This window comes from Lycium ferocissimum, chromosome 8 (genome assembly GCF_029784015.1).
Source record: "Lycium ferocissimum isolate CSIRO_LF1 chromosome 8, AGI_CSIRO_Lferr_CH_V1, whole genome shotgun sequence".
In the NCBI taxonomy this organism is placed as follows: Eukaryota; Viridiplantae; Streptophyta; class Magnoliopsida; order Solanales; family Solanaceae; genus Lycium; species Lycium ferocissimum.
In genome coordinates this window covers 63,265,647-63,284,704 of record NC_081349.1, presented here as the reverse complement: position 1 = coordinate 63,284,704, position 19,058 = coordinate 63,265,647, and positions in this window count along the sequence as shown.

Below are 19,058 nucleotides of genomic sequence, written 5' to 3'. Positions count from 1 at the left end.
TATATGTTTAAGTTATTCGTATGCTGATTATAGTTAGCAGGTGTGTACGAGTGCCCAGCTCGGGCGCTAGTCATGGCCTACGGGGTTGGGTCGTGACATCTAGGTTGCGTCGATGATCTTTTGTGTCGAACCTTGAATTGAAATTTTTGAGAGAGAATTTTTGAGACCCTCTCTCAAAAATTCTGCCCCAGTTCAGGGTTTGTGTCGGCTGACTCTTGTGCCGAGTTATTGTGAAGAAATTTTTGAGATCCTCTAAAAAATTCTTCCCCAGTTGAGGGTTCGCGTCGATCGTCTTCTCTTATTGATTGTCTTGACAGGAATTTTTGAGGTCTCCTAAAAAATTCTGCCCCAGTGTGTGATCTGCGCTGATCGTTTTCTCCTGTTGATTGTGTTGAAAGGAATTTTTGACGTCTTCCCAAAAATTCTGCCCTAGTGTACGATCTACACTGATCGACTTCTCCTTTTAATTGTCTTGAAAGGAATTTTTTGAGGTCTCCTCAAAAATTCTGCCCCAGTGTGCGATCTGCGCTGATCGTCTTCTCCTGTTGATTGTCTTGAAAGGAATTTTTTGAGGTCTCCTAAAAAATTCTATCCCAGTTCAAAATCGGTATTGGCTGACTCTTCCATCGCTACTCGTACTCTTGAATTCTGCGTCCCTGAAGTTTCCTAGGGGTTTCTTGGATTTTTTGATTGGTACGACTGAGCTCGAGGAGCGCCTATGTATCCTGCTGTGCCAGGAATCAGGTCGGTTCGGAACGGAGGAATGGTGTTTTTTCCTAAAATATGGATGAGTCCTATAAGGACTGCCTATCTACCCCATCTTGGGAAGTCATGTTATTGCGTAGTTCATGTAGTGAGGTCAAAAAATGGATCTTTTTTGCCCCAGTGTCGAATTATGTGTGAGACTGGGATAGCGTTTGCCAATCAGAATGACTTCGAAAAGCCATGAGTTGTGATGGGTTCGAGCGAATTTGAGTTGCCCATACGTACCCCAACTACTTGAGCCATATATTAGAGACAAATTGTGTCCATCACTCGAGCATAGCGAAAAGAGGCTTCCAACCTCTTAGTTATAAATGTGGTCGGCGGCACATCCATAAAGAAGACTTTAAGTGGACATAGTTTCCATACTGCTTTGAGAACGTTGTCACCTTGATTTCCGAAAGAACCGGGATTGAAACCGTCATAATGCTAAATTATGTTTGCACTAGAGGCTTGTGTTCTTAAGCAGTGATCTCGTGAAAGGGCAACCCCGAAAGGCGAGCATCCTACGCGTCTTCTGCCATGGATGGGGTCGACACAAGTTTGACTTGTTAATGTTATATCCCGTATTTTGTACGACGGGACATTCCGGGCTAATTGCGGAAAGATAATGACAAGGCTATTTTCCGACTCTGTTTTAAGGTACGAGTTGGTCATGATTTTATTGGATGGAAATATTGAGGGAAACTAAGGGCTAAAAGTTGGGAAAAATTATTTCATGAAATGGCCAAATGGCCATGTGGCCGTGTGCGGTGTGTGGGACCCACCCTTGGTTAGCCAAATTTGACTAGTCAAGCCATGAAGGGTGCATGTGTTTACTTACAATTGTAGGGGGCAAAAAGTGACAAAAATATTTCTTGAAGGGCCTAAGGTGGCCGGCCAAGACATGTGGGCCATAAGGCCACATGTGTTAATTACATGGAAATAAAAGATGACAAATTAAGTCATCTTTCATAACTCTAGAGACTTGAAGAAAAATGGAGAAAAAGAAAGAAGCATGTTCGGCCATGGCTGGCCGAATCCATGCTCATGGAAATCTTGATCAAGCAAATAATTTCTTCTAGCTTTTCTACTCTTTGGAAGGTGCTAAACAACATGGAGTAATTGTTAGAGCAAGAAAATCGTTCGTCGTGGTTAGGAGCAAGTTCATCCGAATAGAGAAGTTGAAGAGAAAAGGTGAGGTTTAATTTTTTTTTACATGTTTTATAGTCGCTTATGCATGTTGTGAATGAAATTCATGAAAATATGGATGTTGGGGTGGTGGCCGAATGGTGGCTGGTTTGTAGGATGTAACGAACAAATTTCATTTAGTGTTTTGGTTGTTGTTGTATGGATTTTATGGTGAAAATGATGATTTAATGATCCAAGTTGAAGTAGAGAACGTTTATGGGCTGTTTTGGAGCTAATGTGAATTTAGTATGATTTCTTGTATTTAGGAGAATAATGTTGTTAACATGCGGATTATTGATGTAGTTGATGAATTTGGAAGAAAGAAATGCTTTGTTGTTGTTCCTATGGCAATTGGAGAGTTTCGGGTGGTGTTGCCCATTGGTTGGGCCGTGTGATCATTTTTGGATTGCTTGAAGTGTTCTTGAATTTTGTTTGAATGGTTTCGGATTGGTATTTGAATGTATGTAAGCATTGATGTTGGCTTGATCATATGTGGTTAATTTGAGCGTAAATGGAATGTTGTCGAAATATGTAGAAAAGAGTTATTGACGTTAGAATGCCTTTTAAATTAATTGTTGATGCTGCTAGAATGGTTGTTGGTATTATTGTTGAAGATTTAGCCGAGTTGAAATCTCGGGGATGTTGAATTTATAGGGGAAATGCCGCCCAAATTTCGTAAAATTAAGTGCTAGTCGAAATTGGAGTTTTAAGAATTTATGGCTAATGTTTGATACCAAATGATGTTGTTGTAGATTTTGAGAAGCCGAGGCCTAAGTTGGATTTACGTAGGAAGCGGACGAGGTATGTGAAGCTTACCCTTTCCTTCTTGAGGCATGTCTTAGTCGTAAGTAGATTGTGATACGAGTCTCGGGTAACTCCATTCTTAAGGTCCGAGCTTGTGTGCGATTTCTATTCATTTCTTAATGTCGGCTCTCCTAATGCAGTCGAACCATGATCCTTATGTTTTTACATGATTTGGTTTCAAAGATTTTATAAAGATTTTTATTCCAAAAAGGTTTCGTAACTACGAACAATCGTAACTTTCATAGACGAGCTCGGATCGCTTCGAAACGTTCGCGGGAGATTCTATAATGGATAAGGTCTCCAACTTTCATAAATGGACCCGGATTGGTTCGATACTCGTCCGTGGGCCCCGAGACTCTCCTTTGTGTGGTACTAATGACTTTTGAAAGGATTTAGTGTAACGATCGCCTTAACCCTCGAGCGGCGATTACTTATTTCTCTAACGAGTCTATAATGACGATTATGCCCCTAAGTTCCATAGGTTACTTCATATAATTTAATACGTATTTATGAGTCCTACAGTTCTATTTGATATGCTTTCGAACGTCATTCGGAGGAAACCTGATTTGACTATCGCCTTGGTTTTAAATGATAATTCACTTTGAATATTTTATGAGTTTTTGAAAAATGTTTTAAACTGCATATAGTCTCCCACGACTCCGCTCGTGCATATGGTTGTTATATCCTTCACCGAGTCCCGGGCCGGTTATGTTTCGTGCGCACTATGATATATTCCGGAGTATGATGTGTCCGGTTCGCCGAGCCCCTCATTAGAGGGGTACCGTGTATATTTGGCGTTATGGGGTGTTACGGCGTTATGATGTGATATGATATGTCGGGTGTCGGAGATATGAAATCTTTTGGAGTATGATGTGGCGTGGCGCCAACGACGGGCGGGCGACCACCGTTCTAAGAGCCCTATGCATGATTTGTATTTTTATGAGTAAGCATTTTGATATTTTGAATATTGCATTTACTTTCCGTATTTCTGGTTTTGATTATGATCTTGTTCACTATATTTCATGCTTTACATACTCAGTACATATTCCGTACTGACCCCCTTTCTTCGGGGGCTGCGTTTCATGCCGCGCAGGTACAGATACTTATTTGGACGGTCCACCAGCTTAGGATTCCTGTTCAGCTGACTTGAAGCGCTCCCTTGTTCTGGAGCCTATACTTTGATCCAACTTTTGTTATTATATATATATATATATATATATATATATGTTGGTTCACGGGTACGGCGGGGCCCTGTCCCGTCATATGATTTTGTTATGACTCTTAGAGGTCTGTAGACATATATGTGTGGGTTATGGGTATTCACTGTTCAGTCGCGTCTGTGTGATTTGTGATTTGGACGTTCCCCTATACTATGATAGCCTTATCGGCTTATATGTGATATTATCTCGGATTGCGATAGCGATATATATATTTGTACATTTGTGACAAATTTTCCGGGCGACGTTCCACTTTTCCGTAAATATATGTTATTTGTATATATATATAATATATATTCGTACGCCATTTCGATTAATGGGTGTGTACGGGTGCCCGTGTCGGGCACTAGTCGCGGCCTACGAGGTTGGGTCGTGACAAAAGTGGTATCGGAGCGGTTCGTCTCGGATTGTCTACAGACCGTGTCCGGCAGAGTCTTGTTTATGGTGTGAAGCCGGCCACACTTATAAACAAGAGGCTGCGGGGCATTTAGGAATCAGTGACCCTCTTTCTGTCTTAGATCGTGCGATAGAGCCAAGTCATAGGAAATGAGATTCTCCGTACTAACCTTTAATTTCAGTAAGCTCTGCTCTGGGAGAATGGCCCCACCCGATGTGATCGACGTCGCATCTCGACCGATCGCTTTTTTAGGCCGGTTTGGATGAGCGTGGGCAAGTTCGGGATTCACTATCGCTTTCCGCTTGGAGCGGCTCACCCCCTTGTCAAAAGGGACGACATCGACAGAAGGAAGCGATTGACGACATTGGAAGATACAAAGCACGCAGGTAAGCAAAGGTACGGAAGACATATGTCGGCTAAGGCATTAACGTATGATTGAGATGTAAAGCCCAAAAATTTTCAGAAAGAAAAAGTAAACAGGGAAGTGTAACAGGTGTGGTTCGAATTGGACATACGAGGTAAGCCCATCTTTTTTTTTCATGCTATTGTCAATACTGGGAGCCTTGTGTGGCCGTGATTCGATATGATATGTATATTTATATGTTGGCCCTGTGAGGCATTGTTGGTATTTCCTGTGTACAGGTTCTTAGATAGTAAGGAATATAGAGGAAACTCTGCCGAAATTTTTCCAGGAAATAAAACAAGAATGGGGTATGTGTTTGCGATATGCCTTGAGAGGTTGTGTTAATAGTAAGAATATGATTTGACTAAATTGCAAGTGTGGCTGACCTTGAAAAATAAGTTAACTACTGAATGGATGGTAACGGTAATTAGGAGGTCGATACCGACATAGTAAAAAGAATTTGGAAGGGGCTTGTGATCTTAAAAGATGAATTAGAAGAGGTTGGCAAATCTTGGTAGAATGTTATATTAAGGTACCAACTGAATTGATAAGTATGGATAAATTATGACGAGTTTATAGCTAGAAGAGATAATAGCATGACTAAGACAAGAGTACAGGGAAAGAATAGTGACGGATATAAATGTCGGACAAGACAAATTGTGGGATATTAAAGATAAGATTGACCGGAAAGGGCAAAAAGTTAAGAAGTGTGACACTATGAGATTGATTATGAACGGGATATTATGTGAAGAAAATAAGGAATGTTGCAAAAAAATGAGTAAAGTCTAGCGGGGAAGTGAAAAAAAATAGGACGTGATCTATGTGACTAAAGTATAATGGTGAGCCATTGGAAAAAAAAGAGAGAGGGAGTTTACGAAGTTCTTCTATAAGGAGAGTTCCGAATAGAGGCTACGAGACAACGGAAAAGATAGCGAGCACAAAAAAAGAAGGGGCTAATCGGAAAAAGAAAAAAAAAGAGATGAAAGGAAAAGCGGGTGAGATAACAGCGCAGTAGTAGGTGATGACACATGTAGCCGTCAATATGAGTGTTGTCAGCGACGGAACTGTGAAAGAACAGATTATAGATAGATGAACAACGAAGTAGAGGGAGTGATAGGAAATGAGCGGCATAATAAGAACGTGAAGGAAAGTAGGGGTGAACGGAATATGACTTGAAAGTAAGAAAGGGATTATGTAGGAGTAATATTTTCCGAAAATGTAGTGGTATTACGAACCTCCTCGTGCACAGAAAAGAAGGATAGGCATAGACTGGAGAAATGTGATAAGGGGATACTGAAGGAAGCACCCAGGATAGGCATAATTAAATAAGTGTGAATATGGAACGAAAAGGGAATACATAGTTATGAATGTAAAGGTGTAGTGCGACGACACGGTGATAAGATAAGGCTATTAGTGAGACGAAATTGGAGTGTGTGTGAGTGGGCTAGAAGCCTATGTTGGGCATACAGTCAGCGTAAAAGGCATAGAGGACAAAGGGGTACTACGGGCACAAGACTTCACCAAAAAATAATGGAACCCTAAGCGACAAAGACGGTAGGCTTAAGGAACCGGTGGTGCAATATAATTTCACCAAAAGAAACAGGTGACGTAGATTGAGGTAAAAATACTACTTCAAGGGAACTTAGGACACTCGTCGTTGGAATATGAGTGCCACCTAACGGAGAATTTGGGATAACTACAGGTACTAGATAATTATTGGGTCGAAGTAAGAGACCCTTTTTAATTCGGCGGGAGATGTGTTACGAGGGCGTTTCGGAATCTGTCAAGACTCCAGCTTACTCCAGATTATGTGCTGAAGGTCATGTGGCAAGGTCGACGCGGTCCTATTGGCGCTAGAGCATCGAATCTCGTCAAAGTTCCAAAGTTAAGCGTCTTTGGAGTGGGAGCAATTCTAGGATGGGTGACCCCCCCCTGCGAAGTTTTCTGAAAGTCTTACAAATTCAGACGTCAGGAGCAAATGAGAAGCTAGGTTAATCTATGGAACAATTAGAGTCTGCAGAGCGGGCAGAAACCTCTAGAGGTCGTGCAGAACGAGACAGACCGAATCAGCGAAAACGGAGGAAGGTGCATTATAGCTTTAGAAACAGGGTAAGCTGAATGGTGTTGGAAATATTTTGTGAATAAGATGGTAATGATTATGTATACGTATGTACATGATATCCCTTACATGGCTATGTTGAATCCCAGCAATCGATGTTGAGACATATTGGAAGGCATTAATCAGACAGGGTAAGGAAGTTCAAGTGAAAGAAAACGAAAAATGGCATAACGTTATAAGGCAAGCCGGTGCTGTTTTCGCTACGGATTGAGCTTGGGAAGTTCTAAGATAATGATATCTGGAAGGAAAGAGAGTGCGTGGATGGAAAGTAGAGTGACCGAAAATGTCGGAAAAAGCGAAAGGATAAGGAACATGAGAGAGTGAAGCCTTCAAGAGAAACGACGGGCAAAATGCGGAACTAGTTGGATAGGGATTTGAAGGTAGGCATGTGAAAGGAATAGAGTATGGTAATATGGAACGAAAGAGGAACGAGAAGAAAAAGGAAGAATAATTGGTTGCGCAACGATTCTAAGAGATTTCCAATTCTTGAAAATAAGTGCCGCGGACGATGGATATCAAAATTCATTATTGGCGTATTAGGACCTCCCTAATAAAGGGGGGGGGGGGGGAGAACATACTGAACTTGAAAGAGATTTTGGCGTTATCATGTTCCAGAAAGGGGGATTTATTAGTTTGGAGCTATAATTCAAAACGATCACCAATGCAAGGGGATTGAAGACACGTATTGTGCTATGAGAGAATCGAAAAGGAGTAAGGATTTTCGTAGCCCTATGCTTTTAGGTTGTAGGGTGAGGTTTGAGGGACAAAGGTCGAGAAAACGTATACCTACTTTAGATCGGGGGAAAAAGCTAAAGAAGAGGTTGTAACGAGAGCCCAAAGATTTAGTTTGAACTCGAATTATGAGTTGCCATAAGTATAGTTGCACCGTAAAGGATATGCGCGAGTATATAGAGAAACTTCATAAATCTTCCACACCCATGATCTCAGACGGAGGAGCTCAATTACAGTTAACTTCTGGAGGTCACTCCAGAAAGGATGAGATCACAGATGAGTCTCGACGCAGTATGCCACTTTCAGACTAACGGATAAACCAAGCGTGCTATTTAGACGTTAAGAAGCATGCGGCGGGCCTGCGTTGTTGATTTTCGAGGCAGCTAAGATGATTATTTGCCACTTGCGAGTTCGAATATAATAATACCTACCATTCCGGCATCCAGAGAGCCGTATGAAGTTTAGTATGGTAGAAGTGCAGGTCACCGATTGACTGAGTCGATGTTGGCGGAATTAAGTTAACCGGGCCAGGTATGATTCAGTAAGTAGTTGACAAAGTGAAACTTATTCGGGAGCAGTTATTAGCAGCTCGGAGGCAACAGAAGTCATATGCAGATACTCGACGTCGACACTTAGAGTTCCAGGTCGACGATTGGGTATCTCAGGAAGTGTCACCCTTGAAGAGTGTTATGAGATTCGGCAAAAAAGGGAAGTTTAGTCCGAGGCATATTGGACCTTATCAGATTGTTCGTAAGATAGGCAAGGCTGCCTATGAGTTAGACCTACCACTTGAATTGGAGACATGCGTCCAGTCTTCCACCTGCCAGTGCTTCGTAAAGGCATAGGCGACCTCTCCAGAATATCTTCCATAGATGGTATCCAGGCAACAGAAAAGTCACCCTATGAAGAACAGTATATAGCCATAAAAAGGGGACCCTCCCCCAAAGCACTTATGAGACCCTGTAAGGCTAGTTTAACATTCGAGGACGAATGTTCTAAAGGGGGGAAGGATGTTATATCCCGTATTTTATACGACGGGACATTCCGGGCTAATTGCGGAAAGATAATGACAAGGCTATTTTCCGACTCTGTTTTAAGGTACGAGTTGGTCATGATTTTATTGGATGGAAATATTGAGGAAACTAAGGGCTAAAAGTTGGGAAAAATTATTTCATGAAATGGCCAAATGGCCATGTGGCCGTGTGCGGTGTGTGGGACCCACCCTTGGTTGGCCAAATTTGACTAGTCAAGCCATGAAGGGTGCATGTGTTTACTTACAATTGTAGGGGGCAAAAAGGGACAAAAATATTTCTTGAAGGGCCTAAGGTGGCCGGCCAAGACATGTGGGCCATAGGGCCACATGTGTTAATTTCATGGAAATAAAAGATGACAAATTAAGTCATCTTTCATAACTCTAGAGACTTGAAGAAGAATGGAGAAAAAGAAAGAAGCATGTTCATGGAAACCTTGATCAAGCAAATAATTTCTTCTAGCTTTTCTACTCTTTGGAAGGTGCTAAACAACATGGAGTAATTGTTAGAGCAAGAAAATCGTTCGTTGTGGTTATGAGCAAGTTCATCCGAATAGAGAAGTTGAAGAGAAAAGGTGAGGTTTAATTTTCTTTACATGTTTTATAGTCGCTTATGCATGTTGTGATAAGTAGAAGTGAATGAAATTCATGAAAATATGGATGTTGGGGTGGTGGCCGAATGGTGGCTGGTTTGTAGGATGTAATGAACAAATTTCATTTAGTGTTTTGATTGTTGTTGCATGGACTTTATGATGAAAATGATAGTTTAGTGGTGTAAGTTGAAGTAGAGGACGTTTATGGGCTGTTTTTGGAGCTAATGTGAATTTAGTATGATTTCTTGTATTTAGGAGAATAATGTTGTTAACATGCGGATTATTGATGTAGTTGATGAATTTGGAAGAAAGAAATGCTTTGTTGTTGTTCCTATGGCAATTGGAGAGTTTCGGGTGGTGTTGCCCGTTGGTTGGGCCGTGTGATCATTTTTGGATTGCTTGAAGTGTTCTTGAATTTTGTTTGAATGGTTTCGGATTGGTATTTGAATGTATGTAAGCATTGATATTGGCTTGATCATATGTGGTTAATTTGAACGTAAATGGAATGTTGTCGAAATATGTAGAAAAGAGTTATTGACGTTAGAATGCCTTTTAAATTAATTGTTGATGCTGCTAGAATGGTTGTTGGTATTGTTGTTGAAGATTTGGCAGTTGAAATCTCGGGGATGTTGAATTTACAGGGGAAATGCTGCCCAAATTTCTGTAAAATTAAGTGCTAGTCGAAATTGGAGTTGTAAGAATTTATGGCTAATGTTTGATACCAAATGATGTTGTTGTAGATTGTGAGAAGCCGAGGCCTAAGTTCAGATTTACGTAGGAAGCAGACGAGGTATGTGAAGCTTACCCTTTCCTTCTTGAGGCATGTCTTAGTCGTAAGTAGATTGTGATACGAGTCTCGGGGTAACTCCATTCTTAAGGTCCGAGCTTGTGTGCGATTTCTATTCATTTCTTAATGTCGGCTCTCCTAATGCAGTCGAACCATGATCCTTATGTTTTTACATGATTTGGTTTCAAAGATTTTATGAAGATTTTTATTCCAAAAAGGTTTCGTAACTACGAGCAATCGTAACTTTCATAGACGAGCTCGGATCGCTTCGAAACGTTCGCGGGAGATTCTATAATGGATAATGTCACGACCCAACCCCGTAGGCCGTGACTAGTGCCCGAGCTGGGCACCCAAACACACTTATCAAACAGAATCGCACACAGATGATCTATACGAATGCAAATGTCACATATCAGACGCTATCTCAACTGTCACAAGCACAAATAGCATATACAAATCCAAAATCGGACATCGTATCAAACTGTCGCATCTGAACAAATATATACATCACGGAAGCCGTCAAGGCTATCAAAAGTGCGACGTCCCAAAATATACAAATGCAAGCCGATGAGGCTGCCATGGCGGATGGGCCGCCCAAACACAACTCACACAACACATCCGAACAAACTATACATAACCCACATCTATATCTACAGACCTCTAATACAGAACAACAGAATCATATGACGGGACAGGGCCCCGCCGTACCCCTGAATACACAAATACATATACAAATGCAACGAACGAGTGTATACCAAAATGTAGGCTCCGGAACAAGGGGAGCACTCCAAACAGCAGAAAGGGGTGTCCTAAACTGGCGGATCACCGAACTGTGCGTCTGTACCTGCGGGCATGAAACGCAGCCCCCGAAAAAAGGGGGTCAGTACGGAATATGTACTGAGTATGCAAAGCATAGGATACAGAGACAAAGTCATAGTCGAAGTAAGGTGTACAGAACGTGAGCATAATAACTCAACTACCAAAGTACTTAAATCCGAAATACAAATCATACATAAGCAGTGTTGAAGACAGATATAACCATCAGAATGCCCAAAATGCTTAGCTTTATTTTGAAAACATTTCTGTCTCACATATACGGGAAATAGAACATATCACATAAACTGACGTTAACCGAATGCCGAGGAACGTACGACCCGATCCATAAATAATATAATAATGCCGAGGAACGCACGGCCCGATCCATATATCGTATAATAATCATATATCACATCATATCATCGTATATCATATCATATCATCAAATCATCGCATACCATATCACATAACACATACGGTCCCTAATGGGACCCGGCGGACAGAACATGGTCGCCCCTCCTGTCTCGGGCGCCATAACACATCATACTCCAGAAGATTTCATGTCTCCAAAACCCGACATTCCGCGGTCAAATGTCCAGCGGTCAATGTCGCAGCCCGCGGTCAAATGTCCAGCGAGCAATATCACATATCACATACCGCGGTCAAAAGTCCAGCGGTCAATATCACATCATACCTCGGAAAACACATCATACTTCGGAATCACCTCATACTTCGGAATAGTGCGCACGATAACTTACCGGCCCGGGACTCGGCGAAAGATGCAAAAACATAATGCACGAGCAGAATCGTGGGAAGTCACATGCAATGCAAAACACTTACAAAAAGCCAACAGCATAGTCAAAGCGAACTATTATTTACAAACCAAGATAATGATCAAATCAGATTTTCTTCCGAATCTCACTCGGAGACGTATCAAACCGAACTTCAGAAACCATAGTTACGCATCGGAATCATAAGCATATAAATCCTCATTTCAAACTTGACAAATAAATAAGTCTCATACTCGGGGGTCGGAATCATAGTCATATTAAGTTCTTTCAAAAAAATAGGTCGTTAGGACCAAACATAGAAAAGTCGCGGGACCCACGGACGAGCGTCAACCCAATCCGGGCCCGCCTATGAAAATCATAGTCATTATACGCTATAGAATCATTATTACAAACTCGAAAGATAAGTAACCTGATCGTACTTGAAATCGGAATAATAGTCATATCATATTCTTTCAAAGAAATCGTCCAAGTACATAAAGAAAGTCGTGGGGCCCACGGAAGGGCGCCAATCCCATCCGAGCCCGACTACGAGAGTTGGGGGAATGTTGTGCCTTATGAAGTTACCTATTAGGTTTCGGGGCGATCCGAGCTCGTATGCGGAAGTTACGGGCGTTTGAAGTTCGGGACCTCTTTTAGTAGCAAAATTCCTTATAAGACTTTTTAAATTCAATCATACAAAGACACATAAACCATAACTTGTCCACATAAGGGTGCCAACATCAAAAGCAAATGTGACTCACAAACGTGCTCGGATTTTTAAGAATAGAATTACCCCCGAAGCTCATAACGTATCATAACTTAGCCATACCTAAGACATGCCAAAAGAAGGAAGGTAAGCTTTACATACCTCGAATGCCCTCAACGCTAGTGCAAACTCAAGTTAGTCCAAATCAAACCTATGTCTCGGGCTGCCCAAAGTCTACATAACATCAATAAACATCAACGTTACTATATGCGTTTAGAAGTTCATTTCCAAATTAACACACAATTCTACGGAAATTTGGGCAGCATTTCCCGTAGAATAGGCCAACCCCGAGAATTTAACTCGGCCAAATCAACAACAACAACAACAACAACCAACCTAGCAACATCAATAATCAATTCGAAACGCATTCTAACATTACATACTCTTTCTACATAATCCAACAGCATTCACTATATTCAATTCAACGGCTCACCTTCAAGTCAACATAAATGCTTATACATTCAAATACTCGTCTGAATCCATATCAACAATATTCAAGGACATTGTAAACAATTCACACAATATTTCCAACAATCCAACAAATATCCCAATATACCCGAAAACTGTCCCAAATCCGAGAACAACATCCATAACACATTTCTAACTTCCGAATCATGATTTGTACCAACAATTCACATTCTAACAACATCATTCTCATAAACATAAAATTCACATTAAATGCACATAATTCTCCAATTCAACCCATAGACTTCCCAATATCAATTTTGAGTCATTAAACTCTTATCGTCAACATAGAATTCACGACGACTACAATCAAAATTCCAAATAGAATTTATTCATTCTTTGCTACACTTCACATGCCATATTCGGCCAACACTACATATGGCAACTTCATGATTTTCATTCATCTCATCACATTACAATACTCAAAACATGCTAACTAGACTTTAATTCAGTACTTTAACATAACACAACACAACACACACATACTTACACGGCCATGCACCACATACACAACCTCAAATCCAACATGCCATATTTCATAAATTTCCTCGATTTTAATATACTACAACATGCATACACCATTCATAACACATAAAACATGATCAATTCTTACCTTTCTTCTTCAACTTCACAAGTAGGCTAGGGTTTGCGATCTACGCAACGGATGGTTGGATGACCCAAACAACACTTTCACGCTACTTAGGGACCTCCAATTAGTGGATTTGCACCAAAGAAATATTTTTGGGATGGCTTAATTTGAACTTGAAAATTCCCCCTCTTGGCCGAGAGCTTCTTGGAGGAGTTCTTCAACTTCTTATTTTTTTCTAAGTGTTGTGAATGATAAAAGATGACTACTTGATCATCTTTAGTGCTATTATATGAATGGCACAAGTGTCCTTGGCTCCACACATGTGTTGGACCAATTAAAATTGTCCACAAATTGTGTGGGCCATCTCCCACCATACACGGCCAACATGGCTTATTGTTGCATGATTTCCAACTTTCCAATTCTCCACTTTGGTCCCAAATTTTCCTAGTTGTTCCATGTCAACAAATTCATGCACAACTTAGGTCTTAAAACAAAATCGAAGGTCAAAAGTCTCGACTTTGCATCCCGGAATGGTTTTGTCTCCAACCTATCATAATGTGCAAAAATGCGGGATATAACGGATAAGGTCTCCAACTTTCATAAATGGACCCGGATTGGTTCGATACTCGTCCGTGGGCCCCGAGACTCTCCTTTGTGTGGTACTAATGACTTTTGAAAGGATTTAGTGTAACGATCGCCTTAACCCTCGAGCGGCGATTACTTATTTCTCTAACGAGTCTATAATGACGATTATGCCCCTAAGTTCCATAGGTTACTTCATATAATTTAATACATATTTATGAGTCCTACAGTTCTATTTGATATGCTTTCGAATGTCATTCGGAGGAAACCTGGTTTGACTATCGCCTTGGTTTTAAATGATAATTCACTTTGAATATTTTATGAGTTTTTGAAAAATGTTTTAAACTGCATATAGTCTCCCACGACTCCGCTCGTGTATATGGTTGCTATATCCTTCACCGAGTCCCGGGCCGGTTATGTTTCGTGCGCACTATGATATATTTCGGAGTATGATGTGTCCGGTACGCCGAGTCCCCTTTGGCCGGGTACCGTGTATATTTGGCGTTATGGGGTGTTACGGCGTTATGATGTGATATGATATGTCGGGTGTCGGAGATATGAAATCTTCGGAGTATGATGTGGCGTGGCGCCAACGACAAAGCGGGTGACCACCGTTCTAAGAGCCCTATGCATGATTTGTATTTTTATGAGTAAGCATTTTGATATTTTGAATATTGCATTTACTTTCCGTATTTCTGGTTTTGATTATGATCTTGTTCACTATATTTCATGCTTTACATACTCAGTACATATTCCGTACTGGCCCCCTTTCTTCGGGGGTCGCGTTTCATGCCGCGCGGTACGGATACTTATTTGGACGGTCCACCGGCCTTAGATTCCCGTTCACCGACTTGAAGCGCTCCCTTGTTTCGGAGCCTATACTTTGATCCGCCTTTTTGTTATATATATATATATATATATATATATATATATATATATATATATATATATATATATATGTTGGGTCACGGGTATGGCGGGGCCCTGTCCCGTCATATGCTTCTGTTATGACTCTTAGAGGTCTGTAGACATATATGTGTGGGTTATGGGTATTCACTGTTCAGTCGCGTCTGTGTGATTTGTGATTTGGACGTTCCCCTATACTATGATAGCCTTATCGGCTTATATGTGATATTATCTACTAGATTGCGATAGCGATATATATATTTGTACATTTGTGACAGCTCTGGGGCGACGTTCCACTTTTCTGTAAATATATGTTATTTGTACCGGTATAAGCTATTCGTACGCCATTTCTGATTAGTGGGTGTGTACGGGTGCCGTGTCGGGCACTAGTCACGGCCTATGGGGTTGGGTCGTGACAGTTAAAGAGTTACGTATCCCTCTTTAGCGTATTGGCTTAGCTCTTGACGCTGACTTGAAGCTCATTGCCTTGTCGCTTTCTTGTCCTTGCTGACTTGAGGCTCGTCGCCTCGTAGCTTTCTTGTCCTTGCCGACTTGAAGCTTGTAGAATATTTCCTTAGTGCGATAATGATTGACTCGTGTTAATCCCATTGAACGTGTCATGATAGACTCGTGGTGTCGGGAATGTAAATCCTAGAGAAGTGTTGAGAGAGTCGAGGGCTAAATAGCCAATTTTAGGGACGTCGCATAAGGCGCGTCCTCATTTTCTTGGATTTCCGTGAAAGGAGTTGTTTATTCGAATGGGTCATTTTGGTGTTTGAAAAAAGTTATCGAACATTTTGAACAAGTTGCCCCAGTTTCCAGTCCTTAGGGTACTTAATTCAAAATGTTCGTGAATGAAAATTTGAGGAATTTGACTGGTTCAAAGACATACCCCAAATCCGTTCTGAGGGTCCATAGTTTGAAACAGCGGAAGACCGTATCCTTATGTAGGATTGCCTACGTATCTTGCTGGAATAAGAATAAGGTCTGCATAGTTCACAACTGAAACTAATTCTCCACGGGAGGGTGAGTGGAGACTGGTAGCGTCTGAATGAACGACGGCTGGAATTTTTTAATGTTTTGACATTTGTAGCGTAGGGCATGGGTGGGCTAAAAGGGTTCGTGATTTTAGTTTTTTGGGAAAGAAACACTTTTGGTGGTCCCCACGAGTCAATCAGAAAATCTCAAAGGGGAAACTGTATTAGTCCATCGGTTATAATGAACAAATAACTCATTTTGTCTGAGGCAGAATAGTCTAGGATCCGGTCGAAATTGAAGATTTTCGAAGACGACCTAAGGAGTTAACTGAACGGAGAGGATTTTGATCATCTAATCGGTAACGAAATTATTAGGCTTGCGATTGACTGGTCGTATGTCGCTAAGCATACATGTGTATCCTCAAAGTATATGCATATACAGTGATACCAGATTAATATAGCGCCAAACAAACTCAGGACATGGGCCTGGCAAGCCCAATCACACAAATGCCTTAACAATTCCTACCCAGGTCCGGACTTATCTCTTGTATTAGCTTAAGGCTGAAATGGGCCTTCTTATATTTATTTTGATGGGCCGGAACACTTACGTTTGTACCGCAGGCCATTTAAACACTAAGTATAAAAGCCTATTGTGATTTCTATCCCATTTTGACTTGATATACACTCACATTTTGTCTGATGTACTTCTATATACACATGGTATACACATGGTATATCAAGTGTATATAACTTGTATACATCTAACAAGATCACCTCTTATCAAGACCTATGTATACATGCCATGTGTACACTTCTTTTTAACTTAAGCAGTTTGCACTATTGCCCTTTTCAGCCATCTAAATTCTACTTCCTTTTATTATTATGATCAAGCAGTACTGGGCCGGGTTGAAATAGCTCCGACTTTTCCAAGCTTAATATTTTAACCCCCCTTCTTGTCTATTGGTGACATTGTACCGGACCTGATTGCAAGCAACTCTTAATCCCTCCAAGTGCCACCTTAATCTTATGATTCAATTAGGATTATCAGACATCAGCTTAAGTTGACTGTACTTAACTGGGTTTCAAGAAACTCCAAGTCTTTCCAAGCTTCTCTTAAGCCTTTAACTGGGTTGAGTGGGTCGGGGGCTAAATGGCCGAACTAGGGATGTCACCTAAGGCACATTTCTATTTGCTTGGATTTCTGTAAAAAGGACGAGTTATTTGATTGATGGGGTCATTTTGGAGTTTGAACAAGGATAGAAAAGTTTGTCGAAATTTTTGAACAAGTTACTCAAGTTTTCTAGTCCTTAAGGTACTTAATTCAAAATGTTCCTGGAAGGTTTGAAGAGTTTGGCTGATTCAAATACTTTCCCCCAGATCTATTCTAAGGGCCCGTAAATTTGAAGCAGTGGAAAATCGTAACCTTATATAGGATTGCCTACGTATCTTGCTGGAACAAGAATCAGGTCCACGTAGTTCGAACCAGAAACTGAAACGATCATTTCATCAAATATGAGTAATCCTAAATGGGGACATGGTAATCTGTCAATTTTCAAAGGGAGGGTGGATGGATACTGGTAGCGCCTGAATAAACGATGGGTAAAGGTTTTTTTTTTTCAACTTATGATATTTGTTGGACATGTAGTGTAGCGCATGGGTGGGCTAAAACAGATCATGACTTGAGTTTTGTAAAAGGAATCTTCTAGTGGTCCCCATGAGTCAATCAAAAGAAAAAGAAAAACTCAAAAGGTAACAGTGTTAGTCCCTCGGTCATAATAAATAAAGCTAGTAACATTTGTTTTGCTTGAAACAGAACAGCCCAGAATCCGGTCGAATGGAAGATTTTAAAAGACGACCTAAGGAGCTAACTGAGTGGGTAGGATTTTGATCATTTGGCCGACTTTGAGACTAACAAAATGGACTAAATTGTGTGTGGGCATGTATTCGGAAAAATTTTCTGGAGTAACAAAATTATGGGTTGTGATTGACCCTAAACTGATTGACTGTCACTAAAAATGATTGATGACGGGTGCAACTTTGGCAATTATCACGTGGGGGAAGCGAACTTTAGGAAGGACGTTGTTACACCTTGGAAATTTTTTTGTTGATGCACAGTGAATAGACTAACGAAGAGCACGAAGTGTACGGTATTTCAATAAGTAAGGAATGACATTTGATGACCCTAATTAAGATTTCAAAGACACTCGAGGTAAGAGAAGAAAGTTTGCCAAGAGAGAAGGCAAGGCATACGATATCTATCGGGAAGGATTTACGGGTAACAAGTTAATGATGATTTAATGATGCTTTGGAGGAGAGTTATAACGTCCCTTATATTTTTAATGAGGTGATAAATAAGTGTCAAGAAGGTTCCATAAGGATTGGAGATCAAACGAGTCAACGAGAATGAGTTCGGAAGAACTGGGCATTATACGGCCCAACATACTGGCCGTATAAATTATACTGGCCGTATGTTTGGCCGTATAATCAGCCCAGATTAGCACACCTCTCTGGACCAAATCTACGGCCAGACATACGGTCAGTATAATTTATACGGACCGTATGTTGGTCCGTAGAAATTGGTCGGGACAGATTTTGTGTTATTAATAAGGGACCAAGTTCATTTCATTTTATTTCCTCTTCACACCCCTTCTCTCTAGAATACTTCTCCACACTTCTCCCACAAGAATTCAAGAGATATTAGTGATCAACTTCATCAAACAAAGTGAATCAAGTGTAAGAAACTCATTAAAGTTCATCCAAGACAAGAAAGCCAAGTGGAGGTGGAACTAGGGTTTTGTTCAAGTGAAGTGTTTCCACCCAAGGGTCACTCCTACACCATTTAAGGTAGGTTTTATGGTATTCCCATGTTGTTTAAGGTATTGAGAACTTGAAACACTTGGACTGTAAAAGAATATAGAAAATGGGTCTTGAATGTGAGAATGGTGATGTTTGTGAGTAGTAGCTTGGGTTGAGTAATGATTCTTGATATGTTATGATTATAATCATGTTATAATTGATATTGAGAACATGGGATAAATATTGTATATGATCGAATGTAATAGCGTGCTATGACCATGGATATGGATGATTGGAAGTGAATTGAGAAGTAAGGATAATGTAGGTGAATAAAGACCATTGTTATGATGTTGTGAATGTTATTATTGATGTTTGGG